This window comes from Aythya marila (assembly GCF_965140915.1).
Source record: "Aythya marila genome assembly, chromosome: 2".
NCBI lineage: Eukaryota > Metazoa > Chordata > Aves > Anseriformes > Anatidae > Aythya > Aythya marila.
The window spans coordinates 14,145,961-14,159,506 of record NC_139043.1 but is presented as its reverse complement, the minus strand read 5'-3'; positions in this window follow the sequence as shown (position 1 = coordinate 14,159,506).

The following is a 13,546-nucleotide window of genomic DNA, read 5'->3' as shown; positions in this document are numbered from 1 at the left end:
CACATTTTTTTTTTCTTGTTGATGTTTTGCTAGCAGAAATAAAGGCTCCTTTTCTCCTCCTCCTCCTCTTCCTCCTTCTCCTCCTTTTCCTTCTCCTTCTCGTATTGGTCTTCACAAGTTCACTTGTATAATCTTCCATAGTGAATTTCAATCAGACAATAGATTTAGCATTTTTGAATACTTGAATCTTGTGACGCTAATCTCCATAAGAGAAGACTCAATTTTCCTATGTCTACTATATTTTTTTTTTTTACCTGTTCAAATGTTGTTTCTTGTTTTCTCTTAAAAATTGCTGGAACATTTGAGAAGGAAGTTTGTCCATGTGAGACTTGTTTTGATAGAATAGAAATCACTGTCAACCAGGTAGTGCAAAGCATAATCTTTCTTTACTTGAGTGCCTTAGAGTTGACATACTAATGAGGAATATAATTTGCCTAGTTTAAATGTTATCTGTGAAAGCCATCCATGGTGCAGTTTGAGTGAACATGGAATAGAGCGTACCCAGTGAAGCAAGGTAATACTTCTCCCAGGAAGGTGAGGTCTGGTAATTCATCCTAAAGACCAGTCTTGAGTTCTTGTAGTTGTATGTTCTGGACCAAAAGATGATCAAACTCCCAGGTTTTACCCTTCAGGCACATGTTTATCTCCTGATACGTCAAAGTGTTGTGCTGCCATCCAGAGGGACCTGAACAGGCTGGGGAAATGGGCTGACATTCCTCCTAAAATTCAGCAGAGAGAAGTACAAAGTCCTGCACCTGGGAAGGAATAAACCCATGTACCAGTATATACTGGGAACTTACTGGCAGGAAAGCAGCTTTGCAGAAAAGGACCTGAGGGTCCTGGTGTACACCAAGTTGAACAGGAGCCAGCAAAGTGACCTTGCAGCAAAGACCAATGTTATCCTGGGCTGCATTAGATGAAGTATTGCCAGCAGGTCGAGGGAGGTGATCTTGCCCCTCTGGTCATCCCTGATGAGGCCACACCTGGAATAGTGGGTTCGGTTCTGGGATCCCCAGTACAAGAGAGATGCGGAGCTAATGCAGAAAGTCCAAATATGGGCAATGAAGATGATTAAGGGACTGCAGCATCTCTCCTGTTAGGAAAGGCTGAAAGAGCTGGGCCTGTTTAGACTAGCGAATAGAAATCTCAGCAAAGATCTTATCAATGTATACAAATATCTGAAGGAAGGGGCAAAGAAGATGGATCTGGGCTCTTTTCAGTGGTGCACAGTGATGGGACAAGAGGCTGAGAATGCATGAGCATTGGCACAGCTTGCCTAGAGAGTTTGTGGAGTCTCAATTCTTGGAAATATTCAAAAGCCATCTGGACATGGTCCTGGCCAATTGGCTCTAGATGTCTTCACCTGAGGAGAGGGAACGGATCAGATGACCTCCAGGAACCCCTTCCAACCTCAACCATTCTGTGATTCTGAATGTATTTGTTTTCCAGCTATTCATAGCGAATAGATCCAATGACAATTCAAATGTAAGCTATATCAGTAAGGAATGTCATTCTAGCAGCCACTTATTGATCATGTGAAATAAAATAGTGGCACAAGACCAGTGGAAATGGAAACTTCAAGCAGAATATGCACTGTGTGATTGCTTGGTTGCTAGTTGTAGTTTGTTTTTACTTTTAGTGAGGAAGGATGTTATTACTCCCCATCTGTGCAGCGAAATGAGTTTGTGGACTCACCTCTTCCTTAATGGGCAGGTATCTTTACACTGTAAATTAACGTCTCATTTAGCTCCAGATGATATTCTTTTTGGTGATCTCAGTAACATCTAGTAATAGAAAATTCAGGATTGTGTTCACCTATACTTCACATTTAGATATCACTGGAAGAAGCTGGCCCATTGTTTATGTTATATTTTGTATATGAGATGTCATCCTCTAGAGTCATCGGTCCAGATTAAGCCTTTCACAGACAAAAACAATCCATCATCTGCTTTAATTGCTAAATTCTTCAAAAGATCTGTATACATCATAAATAGCAAAACTGAAGCCTTGACTTCTACAAAGGCAAACCAATATCTTTCAAATGTGCTTTTGTTGTTGTTGTTACATTGCATGCCTAAATAAACAATGGATTCTAAATGAACTTTTTCACATTGGGAATGTCCCATAGGGAGAAATGGTGGCTCAAACCTCTTTCTGTACTGCATACACACCTGCTATCTCAACTGCAAGGGCTGTTTCACATTCACAACACTCACAATGGTACCCATTCAGAATTAATGGCAGGTAAGGTTCATTAATTTCAAACCGTTGTTATGATCATGCTGGCTACTCAATGCATATTTTAAAGTAGTTTGAGTAAATGCTTATACAAAGGATATTATAGGTAATTGAAGATTTGCACATACTGAAAGAACAGCAGCAGTTTGTTGTGTTGTCTTTTATAAGGCCAACAAGCTTTATAAATGTGTATTTATGTCACAGCATTATGGTGATAGCCAGCAGTAAATCTGTGTTAAAACTCATTTAGCAAAACCAGTGCAACCCAAAGAACTCTCTCTCATCAGAAAGATGGAAAGAGACCAAATGGAGCAAATGGAGAGGGATGGGAAACCAACCAACCAACCCCTATCTGCAACATTTATATAAGCAAAGAAGGGCTGTAGCAAGTTCTGCTCAACATCATCCCCACAACCCAAATCAATTTGGAGCTCTTTGACTATTCTGTCATGGTGGGAGAGACCTATTAAAAACTAGGACTATCTAGGACTAAAAAAAAAAAAAAAAACTAGGACTCCCTCATGTCTGAGAGTCTTGAGAGTCTACAGCACATCTTTGACACATGTTTAAACTATGAAAAAACCCCAAAGCTCAAATTATAAAATACTTCAATGTGAAAATATTTTAAATATTTTAAAGCCAAAAACTGGGAGTGGAATCTAAAATTCTTTTATTTTTATTTTTATTTTTATTTTTATTTTTATTTCTATTTCTATTTCTATTTCTATTTCTATTTCTATTTATTTTAAGAATGGCCGGTAGCTTAAATTTTGGGACATGATATTTAGTCAACCCAAAATATTTAGCTACAGCTCCCCCCATTTAAAAGCCTTTGTGTCTTAAGTTAGAATCTGTGTGTTTAATGTGCAAGCTTTTATTTATTTATTTATTTATTTATTTATTTATTTATTTTTGTGTATGGTTTAATATATTTCCTTCTCTTCTTGGTACAGTCAAGACATATCTGTGTTGAGTTGTCACATCCAAAAGAGGTTGACAGCATGTGAAGGCAGAGCAGTATGCTTTGATGCAAAAATGCAAATCCGAAACAAAACATTTGCAGAAACACTAATCACTATTTCAGTATAATTGAACAATGATAGGGTATTTATTACAGAATGACTCAAAGGTAAGGCTGACTCCTCATAACAAATACAACAAATAACCTCATGTACACACACACCATTTATTTCTGCACCAGAGGCTAGTTTTTACCTGATTTTGTCAGACCCCTCCCCCCCTAGTGTTTTGTGGAACCAAGGTTTTATCTTTTTGGTCTAAGCACTTTCTAGTTAGTAGTTCAAGAAGTTGTAAGGTACCAGAGCAAGCTACCAGAAGGAGAACATGCAGTTACTGTTAAGAAAAAGATAGCATCAAGTGAGTTTGACCTCTTTTGCTGAGGTTTTTCTTTTACAAAATTAGCGTATGGCTTTATTCAAACTACTCTGGCTGATATTGTCAAAATGAATTTCTAAATTTGGAAGAAGATGTGGCATTCTGAATCTGAGGTTTATAGATTCTAGGTAACCCAAGCTGTCATTAGTTTTCAAGGTAATGAATTCTGCACTTTAAAATGAGAGAACTGGCTGTTTGCACCTGGCCATGCAAAAACAGAGCCAAATTCTCAGAAAATTTCAAAAATATTTGTCTTATTTTTAATTGAAGCTCTTTGACTTGACTATAGTAATTATAGCTACTTCTATCTATAATTGGTGTTTGTAATGCCATTGTTTTATGATTTTTTTTTTTTTTTTGTGTGTGTGTGTGTGCATGTGTGTTTGTTTTCCTTATTTAGTTCAACTTTTACCATGCCACCTACAGGGAAAAATAATTTAATTTAGAAGAAGCTGTTTTCATTATGAGCAAACCTTGATTTAAAGCTGTGGGGGTTGTAATTACATTTAATTATAATGAGTTTGGGTTTTGAAAAAAAACCTTGTTAGTCTGGTTTGGGTTTTAAAAACCTGCCTCAGTTCATCATAGGCCTGAAGACTGGTATTCTACTGCATAAGATCACATTTTATTTCTACCACTAGAGCTTGTAGGGAACTTAAGGGAATTTAATCCAAGATTTAGAATTTTACACTTTTTTGTATTTAATAGAAGCTGGGACTTTGGGATAAATTTCTGTCTGAATGTATGCCTGCAGGTAAGTAGTTGCTTGTAGCTGGGCTTACATGTTGGCAGAGACTTACCCAAAGAACTTAGTTCAGTGGAAAGAAACATTGTCTCCCTCTAGACTTTCTTCCCTTCTGACCACCACTAGCCAACAGGCAAACCTTCTCAAAGGCTTTACAGCCAGCAAAAGCAGAAAGTGTTTATTACAGACTAAGCCCAAGAAAAGAAATACATGGGGCATTGAGCTGTCCCAAGTTAAAACAACCCACAGAAGGATGTTTGACCTGAGAAGCTTTTGTTGTAGTGTTACAGTGGAGGAAAGTAACTTTGAAAGGCTTAGTGTTATTTTGGATGAGAGGCAGAAAGGGTACCCACTAATTGTCACTTCTGTAAAATGTTGCGTCTGTTACCATGCCAATTATAAGGAGCTCTTTCTGTAGGTCAAGTTGCTCTAAATTATTACTTCCAAAGTGCATGTACATGAAAAAAGACAAATACTAAGAGAATTAATGAACTTAGGTATACACCTTTTATTAGGAAAAAAAAGGTTGTAAGAGTCTCTGGATGTGTCAAAAGGATTATTTTGACTTTTATTTTCACAAGTTTTCTGTTATGCTTATTCATTTCTTTTGACTAAATAATCTTTTCATTTTTACCCTGGAATTCCAGACCATTTTTTAAAAACGTAAATCTGTTATCTTGCACAATCTCAGGGAAAATAACACAAACTTGTCCTATCTTTTCCTAGCTTCTTCCCCTTTTAACTTTATTTTCAGAATTTAACTCAGGATTCTCTGAATGTTCTTTTAATTTTCTTCCAATATAGCTATTAAGTTACTGCAATATTTTCAGTAAGCTCCTTCTTCCAAGGATCTTGCATGGTAGATGGGTCTTGTTTTTTTAGCACTAGAGGAATTAAGCTGTTGCTATTTCTTACATCCCTTGTAGGTTTGTACCAGGAATATGTAGTTGGTTCTTGTTCACCTCTTGGTTCTCCTCTTGAAGTGTCCGCTGCGCTGTTGGACTTCAATCACTTCTGATGTAAATGTGTTTAGTAGTTCTTGTTTGTTTGTTTGTTTTGTGTGTGTTTGTCTGTGTGTGTGTGTTTGTGGTATGTTTACCAGAAAGTATTGCTTGTGTCTCTTCTGAAGATTATGATAAAGCTATGCAGAGTCCTCCATCCACACTTTGATGTTAGGGTACTTCATGATATGAATAGAACATTCTCCAGGCATTTGGGGATTTCTCACTCTAACTCCTTCAGGTACTGTTCTGATCATCTTATTTTCTGAGACCTTCACTAGAGGTGCTCTTCAGTGTTTCTTAACTCCACAAACCGGTCCATTTTGCTTTCCTGTCAAGGATTGTACTATTCCAGCAGTGCCTTGTTCAGTTCCCTGATTCTTCATGTTAAACTTTTTCCAGTCTGTAGGTGAAGAAGAGGAATTACAATTATTTATATTCATATTTATAAATCTTATTAATTTTCCACTTTAATTTGGACTCTAATTGAAGGAGGTAAAATGATGAAGGAGCTGGGATGAAGTTAAAAGCAGGATTCTGCAACCCATCCAGCTCCATACCTTGAAGTTGTATAAGGGGAACCAGATCTGTTTTTTAATTCCTTCAGTGATGGAAGGGTACATTTTATGGTAAATACTAATATACTTCAAAGGTAGAGAGGGAGTAGGTGAAAGTCAAACTACTGCTTGTGCTAAAAATTGGAAGTCATCCTGTCAATGCTCTTTACTTTCAGAGTAAAACTGACAAGTCTCCTGAAATATCTAGTTCAAACGTGTTGTTTGCCATTAACTAAAAGGCATTTGTTTCCAAAGCTGGTGGAAACAGCTTTCATTCTTCCTGCCTTCCCACTGATTGACTTGTTTCTGGTTTTCTTTCAGAGATCTTATTGCATTTTTTTTTTCAGAAACAAGCACATCAAATGTCACAATATTAGCATAATCATAGAAACGTCAAGCAGTCAGTACATTTTCAATATGTTATAGCTAATTACAGAATGTGTATTTTTCATATGATTAAGAAAAGTATCTGGAATATGCCTTTAAATGGGCAATTCTCATAAAAGTGACAAGTGGTTGCTACAAATTATTCCCATTAGGGGAAAAGAATATTTTATCCCTAGAGCAGGGTAATGTTTGTCCTCAAAATCAGTAGGTCCCGAAGGAATAAAGGGTCATTTAAGAAGAGGAAAGTTTACTGATCCTTTGGTTGCATTTTGTGTAAACTCATGCTGGGTCTGGCTGACCCCATCAATCTCCTCCTGGAAGAACCTGGAAGCCTGGATCACAATTTTCAGGGCCTGTCATAGTTCTGATACTACCTTTTATGTCATGGGTGGTATTTTTTTTTAATTAAATATTGGTGGTTGACTAATACTCTAATATTGTATATTTAAGATGACTAGGCAAGTTAAAAAGTACCATGTTCATTAATAAATATCTTTTTTTTTTTTTTTTAAATCTAATCTTGTATAGACTTTGCACTGCCTGTACTAGTTTTAATTTAGTCAGAAATTTTATGAAAGGATAAGGGGCTGTGAATTTCAATGATATGGATACAAATCTGGGAAAGTGAGAGTTTTAGATACAGTCAGACTTTTTTGATGGTAAATTTCCATAAAGAAAATATTAAAAATTTATGTCCAAAGTTCCTTCATCTTTCTTGGCTATTACAGAGGGAAAAAGACACACATTTCAACTACATACTTTAAAATTTGGAGATGGGAACCAAATTTTTTACCATTCAGTAATTTGCTTCTCAACATTTTGTTTTGGATAATGTCCAGAGCTCTTCCACTTGATTTATAATCTTCATTAAAATCATTAGTGCAATGGTATGAGAAACTATTACCTTAAAAGGTTCTTTGGTATTGTTTTTTCCATGTGTGGAAGGACATCTTAGCATAGACACAGACTGCAATGCTCTGGTATGACCATGTGTATTAGGTTTAGGTGGCAAGGACTTGGTAGTAGGGTGGCTGCAGGGGTGGCCTCTGTGAGAAGAGTCTAGCAGCTGTCAGATGGCTACTAAAGGGACCTGCCGCTGGCCAGAGCCAAGCCAAAAAGCGATGCTGGTTGGGCCTCTGGGAGGACAGATGGAAGAAAGGAAAAAAAAAAAAAAAAAAAAGATACACAATGGCTGGGAGAGAGGGGTGAGAAACAGCCCCCACACCCCAAGGTCAGTGCAGCGGGAGGACAGGAGGTGCTCCAGTTATGCAGCACAAGTTCTTCTGTGGCCTGCGGAGAGGTCCCTGGTGGAGCAGGCTGTCCCCCTGCAACCCATGGGTCCCACATGGAGCAGATCTCCATGCTGCAGCCTGTGGAGGAGCCCCCATTGGAGCAGGTGGATGTGGCCTGGAGGAGGCTGCGGCCCATGGAGAGCCCCCGCAGGAGCAGGTCCCGGGCCGGAGCTGCAGCCCCGTGGAGAGGAGCCCACGCAGGAGCAGGGGGTTTGGGGGGAGCTGCCACCCATGGGGGACCCGTGCTGGAGCAGTTTGCTCCTGGGGGATGGACCCCGTGGTACGGAGCCGTGTGGGAGCGGTTCTTGAAGAGCTGCTGCCCGTGGGAAGCTCAGGCAGGATCAGTTCAGGAAGGATGACATCCCGTGGGAGGGATCTGACAGGTTCCCTTGGTGCAGGGACAAGAAGTGACTGTGGAGTGGCAGAGATGAAGTGTCAGGGACTGACCACAGCCCCCATTCCCTGTTACCCTAACTCTCCCTATGCTGAGTCTGTTTAGCCTGGGATGATAACTGGTGAGTGATCTCCCTGTTCTTATCTCAAACCTTGAGCCCTTTCCTTCATGTATTGTTCCATTTTTCCTTGAGGAAGGGAAGTGAGAGAGTAGTTGTGGTGGAGCTTAGCTGCCCAGCAGGGTAAAAGCACCACACCATGGGAGAGGAAAGCAAGCATTGGGTGCACTGGGTGGCTTTGTCCTTCCTGTGTCTGAACTACCTGCTCCACCTTCTATAGGTTTTGCTGAGAAGTATTCTACAGCATGAGAGAACAGCTCTGTCTTTCTGTCCTAGTTTGGATGGGCCTAGTTTGCCATTTGCACTTGCAGAAAATACAATGTGATATAAATAGGGCACAAAGCTGAACAAAAGTGTCAAGAAACAGGTAATCTTCTCTCTTTGTATGAGTTTATAGAAAGTGAGAGCCTTGGAAGCCCCTCCATTTATGCTAAGCACAGAGTCATTGCAGATAGCCTTTTCTTTAAGTCTTCCTAATGTGTCTTAGCCCTCTTCCTTTAAGGAATAGAAATTAAAGCTCTCTTATGGGTTCACTGTTCTGTTTTGTGGAGCAGACAAAACAGTGTCAGCTGATGTTTACAGCACTGCTGGATGCTCTCTAGATATGGACTGCAGCAAATGGTTTACTTCACCTTAATTGTCAAAGAGCCGTCAGGTGGTGAGTGATGCTGACAGTCCTGGCTAGCATCTGAAAACAGGTAGCTGAATCTGTATCCCTTGACAATTCTTCTCACCCTCTCTTTCCCTAGAGATTATTTTTGAGCTGTTTTTTTTTTTTTTTTTTTTTTTTTTTAAAATTATATTATTATTATTATTATTATTATTATTATTATTATTATTATTATTATTATTATTATTATTTTTCTCTTCTTGTTTTATTGCACAGCTAACTGCCTGAGTATGTCAGGTGTTCATTGACAGAGGTCACATGTAGCTGCATGTGCCTTTCCATGAGCCAAAAGGAGCCGACGACAGGTTAGGTCTGAGAAGTGAAAGCAAATGCAGGGGAGGGATGTGCACACTCTCACTCACTGTAGCAAGTAGGGAGGACAGTTTTGCTCATTCACTGTCCTTCACGTCTCCTTACATTCTCCCCTGGTCTATGAAATTTGATTTATTCTCCTGTAATTTTTGAACACCTCCACCCTTTGCTACTCTGCTGGGTATCACTTTGTATTCCCTGAAGTGATGATGTCAGAGATATCAAAGGAGATGGCTTTGGCAGCAGTTAGCAGTGATAATAAAACAGTTGCAAGTCATATTTTGCAATCCATCTGCTGTACATCCAGGCCCCAAGGATGGACTCAAATATAAGTGTGAATTTTTCAGAAAACATTCCACATAACTGTGCAATAGAAATAACCTCCTTCAATATCCCAAGCACTGAAATGTTTGCAATTACGTATGTAATATGTACTCTTCTGATCATTAAACTCTGCTCTCTGCTCTGAGACAACAGAGCCATTTTCAGCAAGTAAGAACAGGTCTTGCCCTTACGTTAGGAATATGAGGAGCTAGCAGCAGAGGGAATGTGTCTGCCAGTGGAAATAAGGAAGGCCAGTGGAAATAAGCAGGACTCAGGTATTGAAAAGCATACACAGAAAATCATTTGTATGCATGTGGGGAAAAAAACCCACACAAATCAGGCAGCTTTCTAAATTATTTGCAAGTGTCTTTCTTATTCCGTTTGTATAGATGAAAATAACGGCAGATTTTTCCAAAGTCTGTCTTTAAAACGGGTTTTGAAGATGATTTCCAGGTAAAGTGTGTTTTCCATTCAGCAAGTAACCTTCTACCGTATAAACTTCTCTCTTGCTCCTGCTGAAGGCAACTTAACATTTGATATTCACATCATGAAGACAGTAACAAAATATTTCAGCCATTGTATACACTCAGAGCATACCCTGAGGGATCCTTCGCTAGCCCATGGACATATATGCAGCTGCATGATTGTGCTGCTGGTAGCACTTGCTGGTGTGGGGATGCCCGTGGGCAGCGCTCCCTGGGCTGCCTGTGCAGTCAGTGGAAACGGGCTTGGGGCCAGCACCTGCTCCTCTGCTCAGCAGGCTGCAGCAGTGCTGCTCAGGAGTTTCTTTCCCTTGGGAGACCATTGGATTTTATTCCTTACTTATCATACAGTCTCTGCCCTCAGAAAGTTTAAGTGTCTTTGCATGTTGGCTGCATATGAAGTCACTCACTTTTGCACGTCAAGAATCAAAAGAGAATGCACAAACAAAATGGGAAGCATGGTAAGATGTCAAAGCAAGGAAAACAAAAGATCCAGAACATTGTGTCTCTTTGTGGATGACTTCACTGAGATACAAATTGAAGGGAGAGACTTTTTTACTATTACTCCTCAGAACCTCAAAAGATGAAAAATTGCTTTGCTGGAGGCCACTTCTCTCTGTCTGTGTTCATACACAGATGATTTGTTTCAGTGCACAGGGACATATCCTGCAACGTTGAAGTTGATGTGAATTTTGCTGCTGAACACAGGAAAAAGCATTTTACTTCTGTGTTTGGTAACTGATATCACCAAGACTTTGGAGAGGTTTTACTCCTCTTTTTACGGAAATTTCTTCTTGTATTTTATTCTTGGAGTCTAATACCTCCATCACAAGTGGTGTTTTGCTGTGCCTGCTACCCAAGATGCTCTCCCTTATGAATTCAGAGAGAAGGCTACACACTGGAAAGGCGAATGAAACCAGAACCTATAGGAAAATAAATAATTAAGACAGCAGAATAGAAAAGGACACAACACACACACACATACACACACAAACTATTTAACAAAGTAGGTGTCTGAGACTGAGAAATAAGATCTGGGAAGGGGGGTTTCAGATGAACTCATAGCCCAGAACAGTCGTGGCTATACTGGATCCTCAACTTGTTGCTCTCTCAGCTGCTCCTTCCTCTCTGGCATCTTTCCAGGGCAGATGGTGCAGCTGAGAGTGCATGGCCTGAGGCAGAGTGTTGCAGTAGCATGCTGCTAGCTGGCTTAGCAAAAATAATTTTCTCTCTTATTTATTTATTTATTTATTTATTTATTTATTTATTTATTTATTTATTTTGTCTATCCATGCGGTATAAGCTAGGGTCTAACTCTGGACTTACTGTTCTCCCTTGGTTGGCCCAGAGAGGATCCAGATTGTAATAGTATCAACGGGTCATATCATTTCTTTTCTTTCCATGTTGGTCTGACAGAAGGACGGTGTTAGCAATGATTCTTGGAGCAGTAAGGATCACTTGTCTGTCATATTTTCATTTTCCCCTCCCCAGATGAATTAACCAGACAGAAAGCCTGAACAGACAAATTCAAGAACAGCATTTTTACAATGGTCAGTATATCTTGCGTTAGGTAGCTTGCTGGAGCTTGTGCAAAACTGGATTCTTGTTGATCCACTGGAGTAGTCAAGGCCATGCACAGCTGCAGTTGATGGTGCTAACATTTTCTTTCTTCCCTGCATCTGAGTCCAAGCAGGCTGAAAGTGTATTTCTGTGAGGCTAGTATTCCTAGTAATAGTTTTGTGCACCATCACATAATGGATCACTAGAAAATGACCTGCAGCAGTTCTCATTCAATAGGTGTTGGCTGCAAAGTGGGGAAGAAAGTTCTGGGACTTCTGTTCTAGAGATGGATTTTTCACCTACATTTAGATTTTTTCATACTTTTGATAAATTTACATGTCACTCTGAGACCTTCACATCTTATCTAAAATTGATTTTACTTAGATCTTAAAAAGCTGGTTTAATGTTAGACTTTCAGTTATGCTTTTTTCTCTTCTCTACTAAATAGAAACTAAATTTCTCCATGATGGTCTTCTAATTTGGATTCTACTTCTTTTCTCCAGAATGACTTTAGGAGTGTTAACATGATGTCACTGAGTTTGAACAGTAGTAAAGCTGAGCCCCAAAGAAATATGCAGCCTGTCTCAGGACGTGTTGAGACATCCCCCTGCAGCTGTGATGGGCTATCAGCACATCTCCACCCTTTCACCAGAGGCAACCTCTTAGAGGCAACTTTGTCTTTAGACTTCAGTTATATATCATCTGTTCTCAGCGAGTGTCAAAAGACCCATAAGCTCTCTGCCTGTCTGCTGGGAACATTGATCCACTCACCACAGCTAAGTGCAAGATACAAAGTTGTTTCTTCCCTTCTGTGTGCATTCTCTCTCTCTCTTAAAAAAAAAAAAAAAAAAAAAAAAGCTGTCAGGAAGGATTTCAGAAGCTATGAGCAGCAGATCTTTGTGTACTTTAATCCATAAATAAACATTTCTTCTTTTGAACTTCATTAAAATTGGATGTGTTTTCCCTGTAAAACACTCCAGCATCCCTATCATTTAGACATATATGGTGATGAGTATTGCAATTAATTTTTGTCTGTAGGAATACTTGTGGTCTAGAAATACTGTGTTTATGCCAGAAAAATAAATAAGAGTCAGACAACAAAATATGTTGCTTATAACAGCAATTTCAGAGCATGATATTAAACTCTGCTCCTGCTGTTTTAACAGGATGGGCCAAATGCATGTGTGCTGTGATGACCCAGCTTGCAGGAAAGTTGTGGAGGGGTGCATTTGGTTTGTCTTCTGCAAGATTATATCAGACTTTCTTTGGTAATACTTGCTGATGCATCACATTCATATCTCCAGCTTTTCCTTTTATGCCTTTGACCTGAAGAAAGGAATTCTTGCTTTTAAATGCTCATCAATCAGTGGTGCATAGTTAAGCTGATATAAAAGCTAAGGCTAAGCCAGTGTTAATTTAACCAACTGTAACATTACTGACAATATTCGTCAGCAAATGATTTTAATTAGACCAGCATAATGAGATCAGTAGATTAAGACTAAGCAAATGACTACAACTAAAGAGTGAGTCTGATGACAAACAAGTCCTGATGAGAATAAGGATGAAAATTTTGCCACCAGTGTTTGAATAGCAAGTGGAAAAGGAGGATAATCCTAATCATGTGAGAAATCACTTAAAAAAAACAGCGGTGCACTGGAGTGCTATGTTGATCCACCTGATGTCGGGAAGGCTTGCAGAAGGTGAGCAAGTGTTGTGTAAACTTCCTGCATAGCCCTGCAAGTCAATAACACCGCTCCCTTGGCACTGGCGGAGATTGTTTGTGTACTTTCCTTATGTGCCATACGTGAAACCTGCACTGGGAACAGCTGGGAAAGGTTAGACTGAAGAGGCAGCAGGTACTTGTGTTGGGAGGGGTGACCGTGGAGGGGCTGGTGGAAAAGGACCTCTTGAAGTTTGTGGCTTCAATTAGGAACATGGAGGGAAAAAAATGTGAGGAGGAGACAGGGAAATTTGCAGTTTTATTTTAAGAAAGAAGTAAAATAGAGAGGCAATATGAAAAGGAATATTGGTGTTGGAGAATGGAAATGTTTCGGCTGAATAACTTGTCACT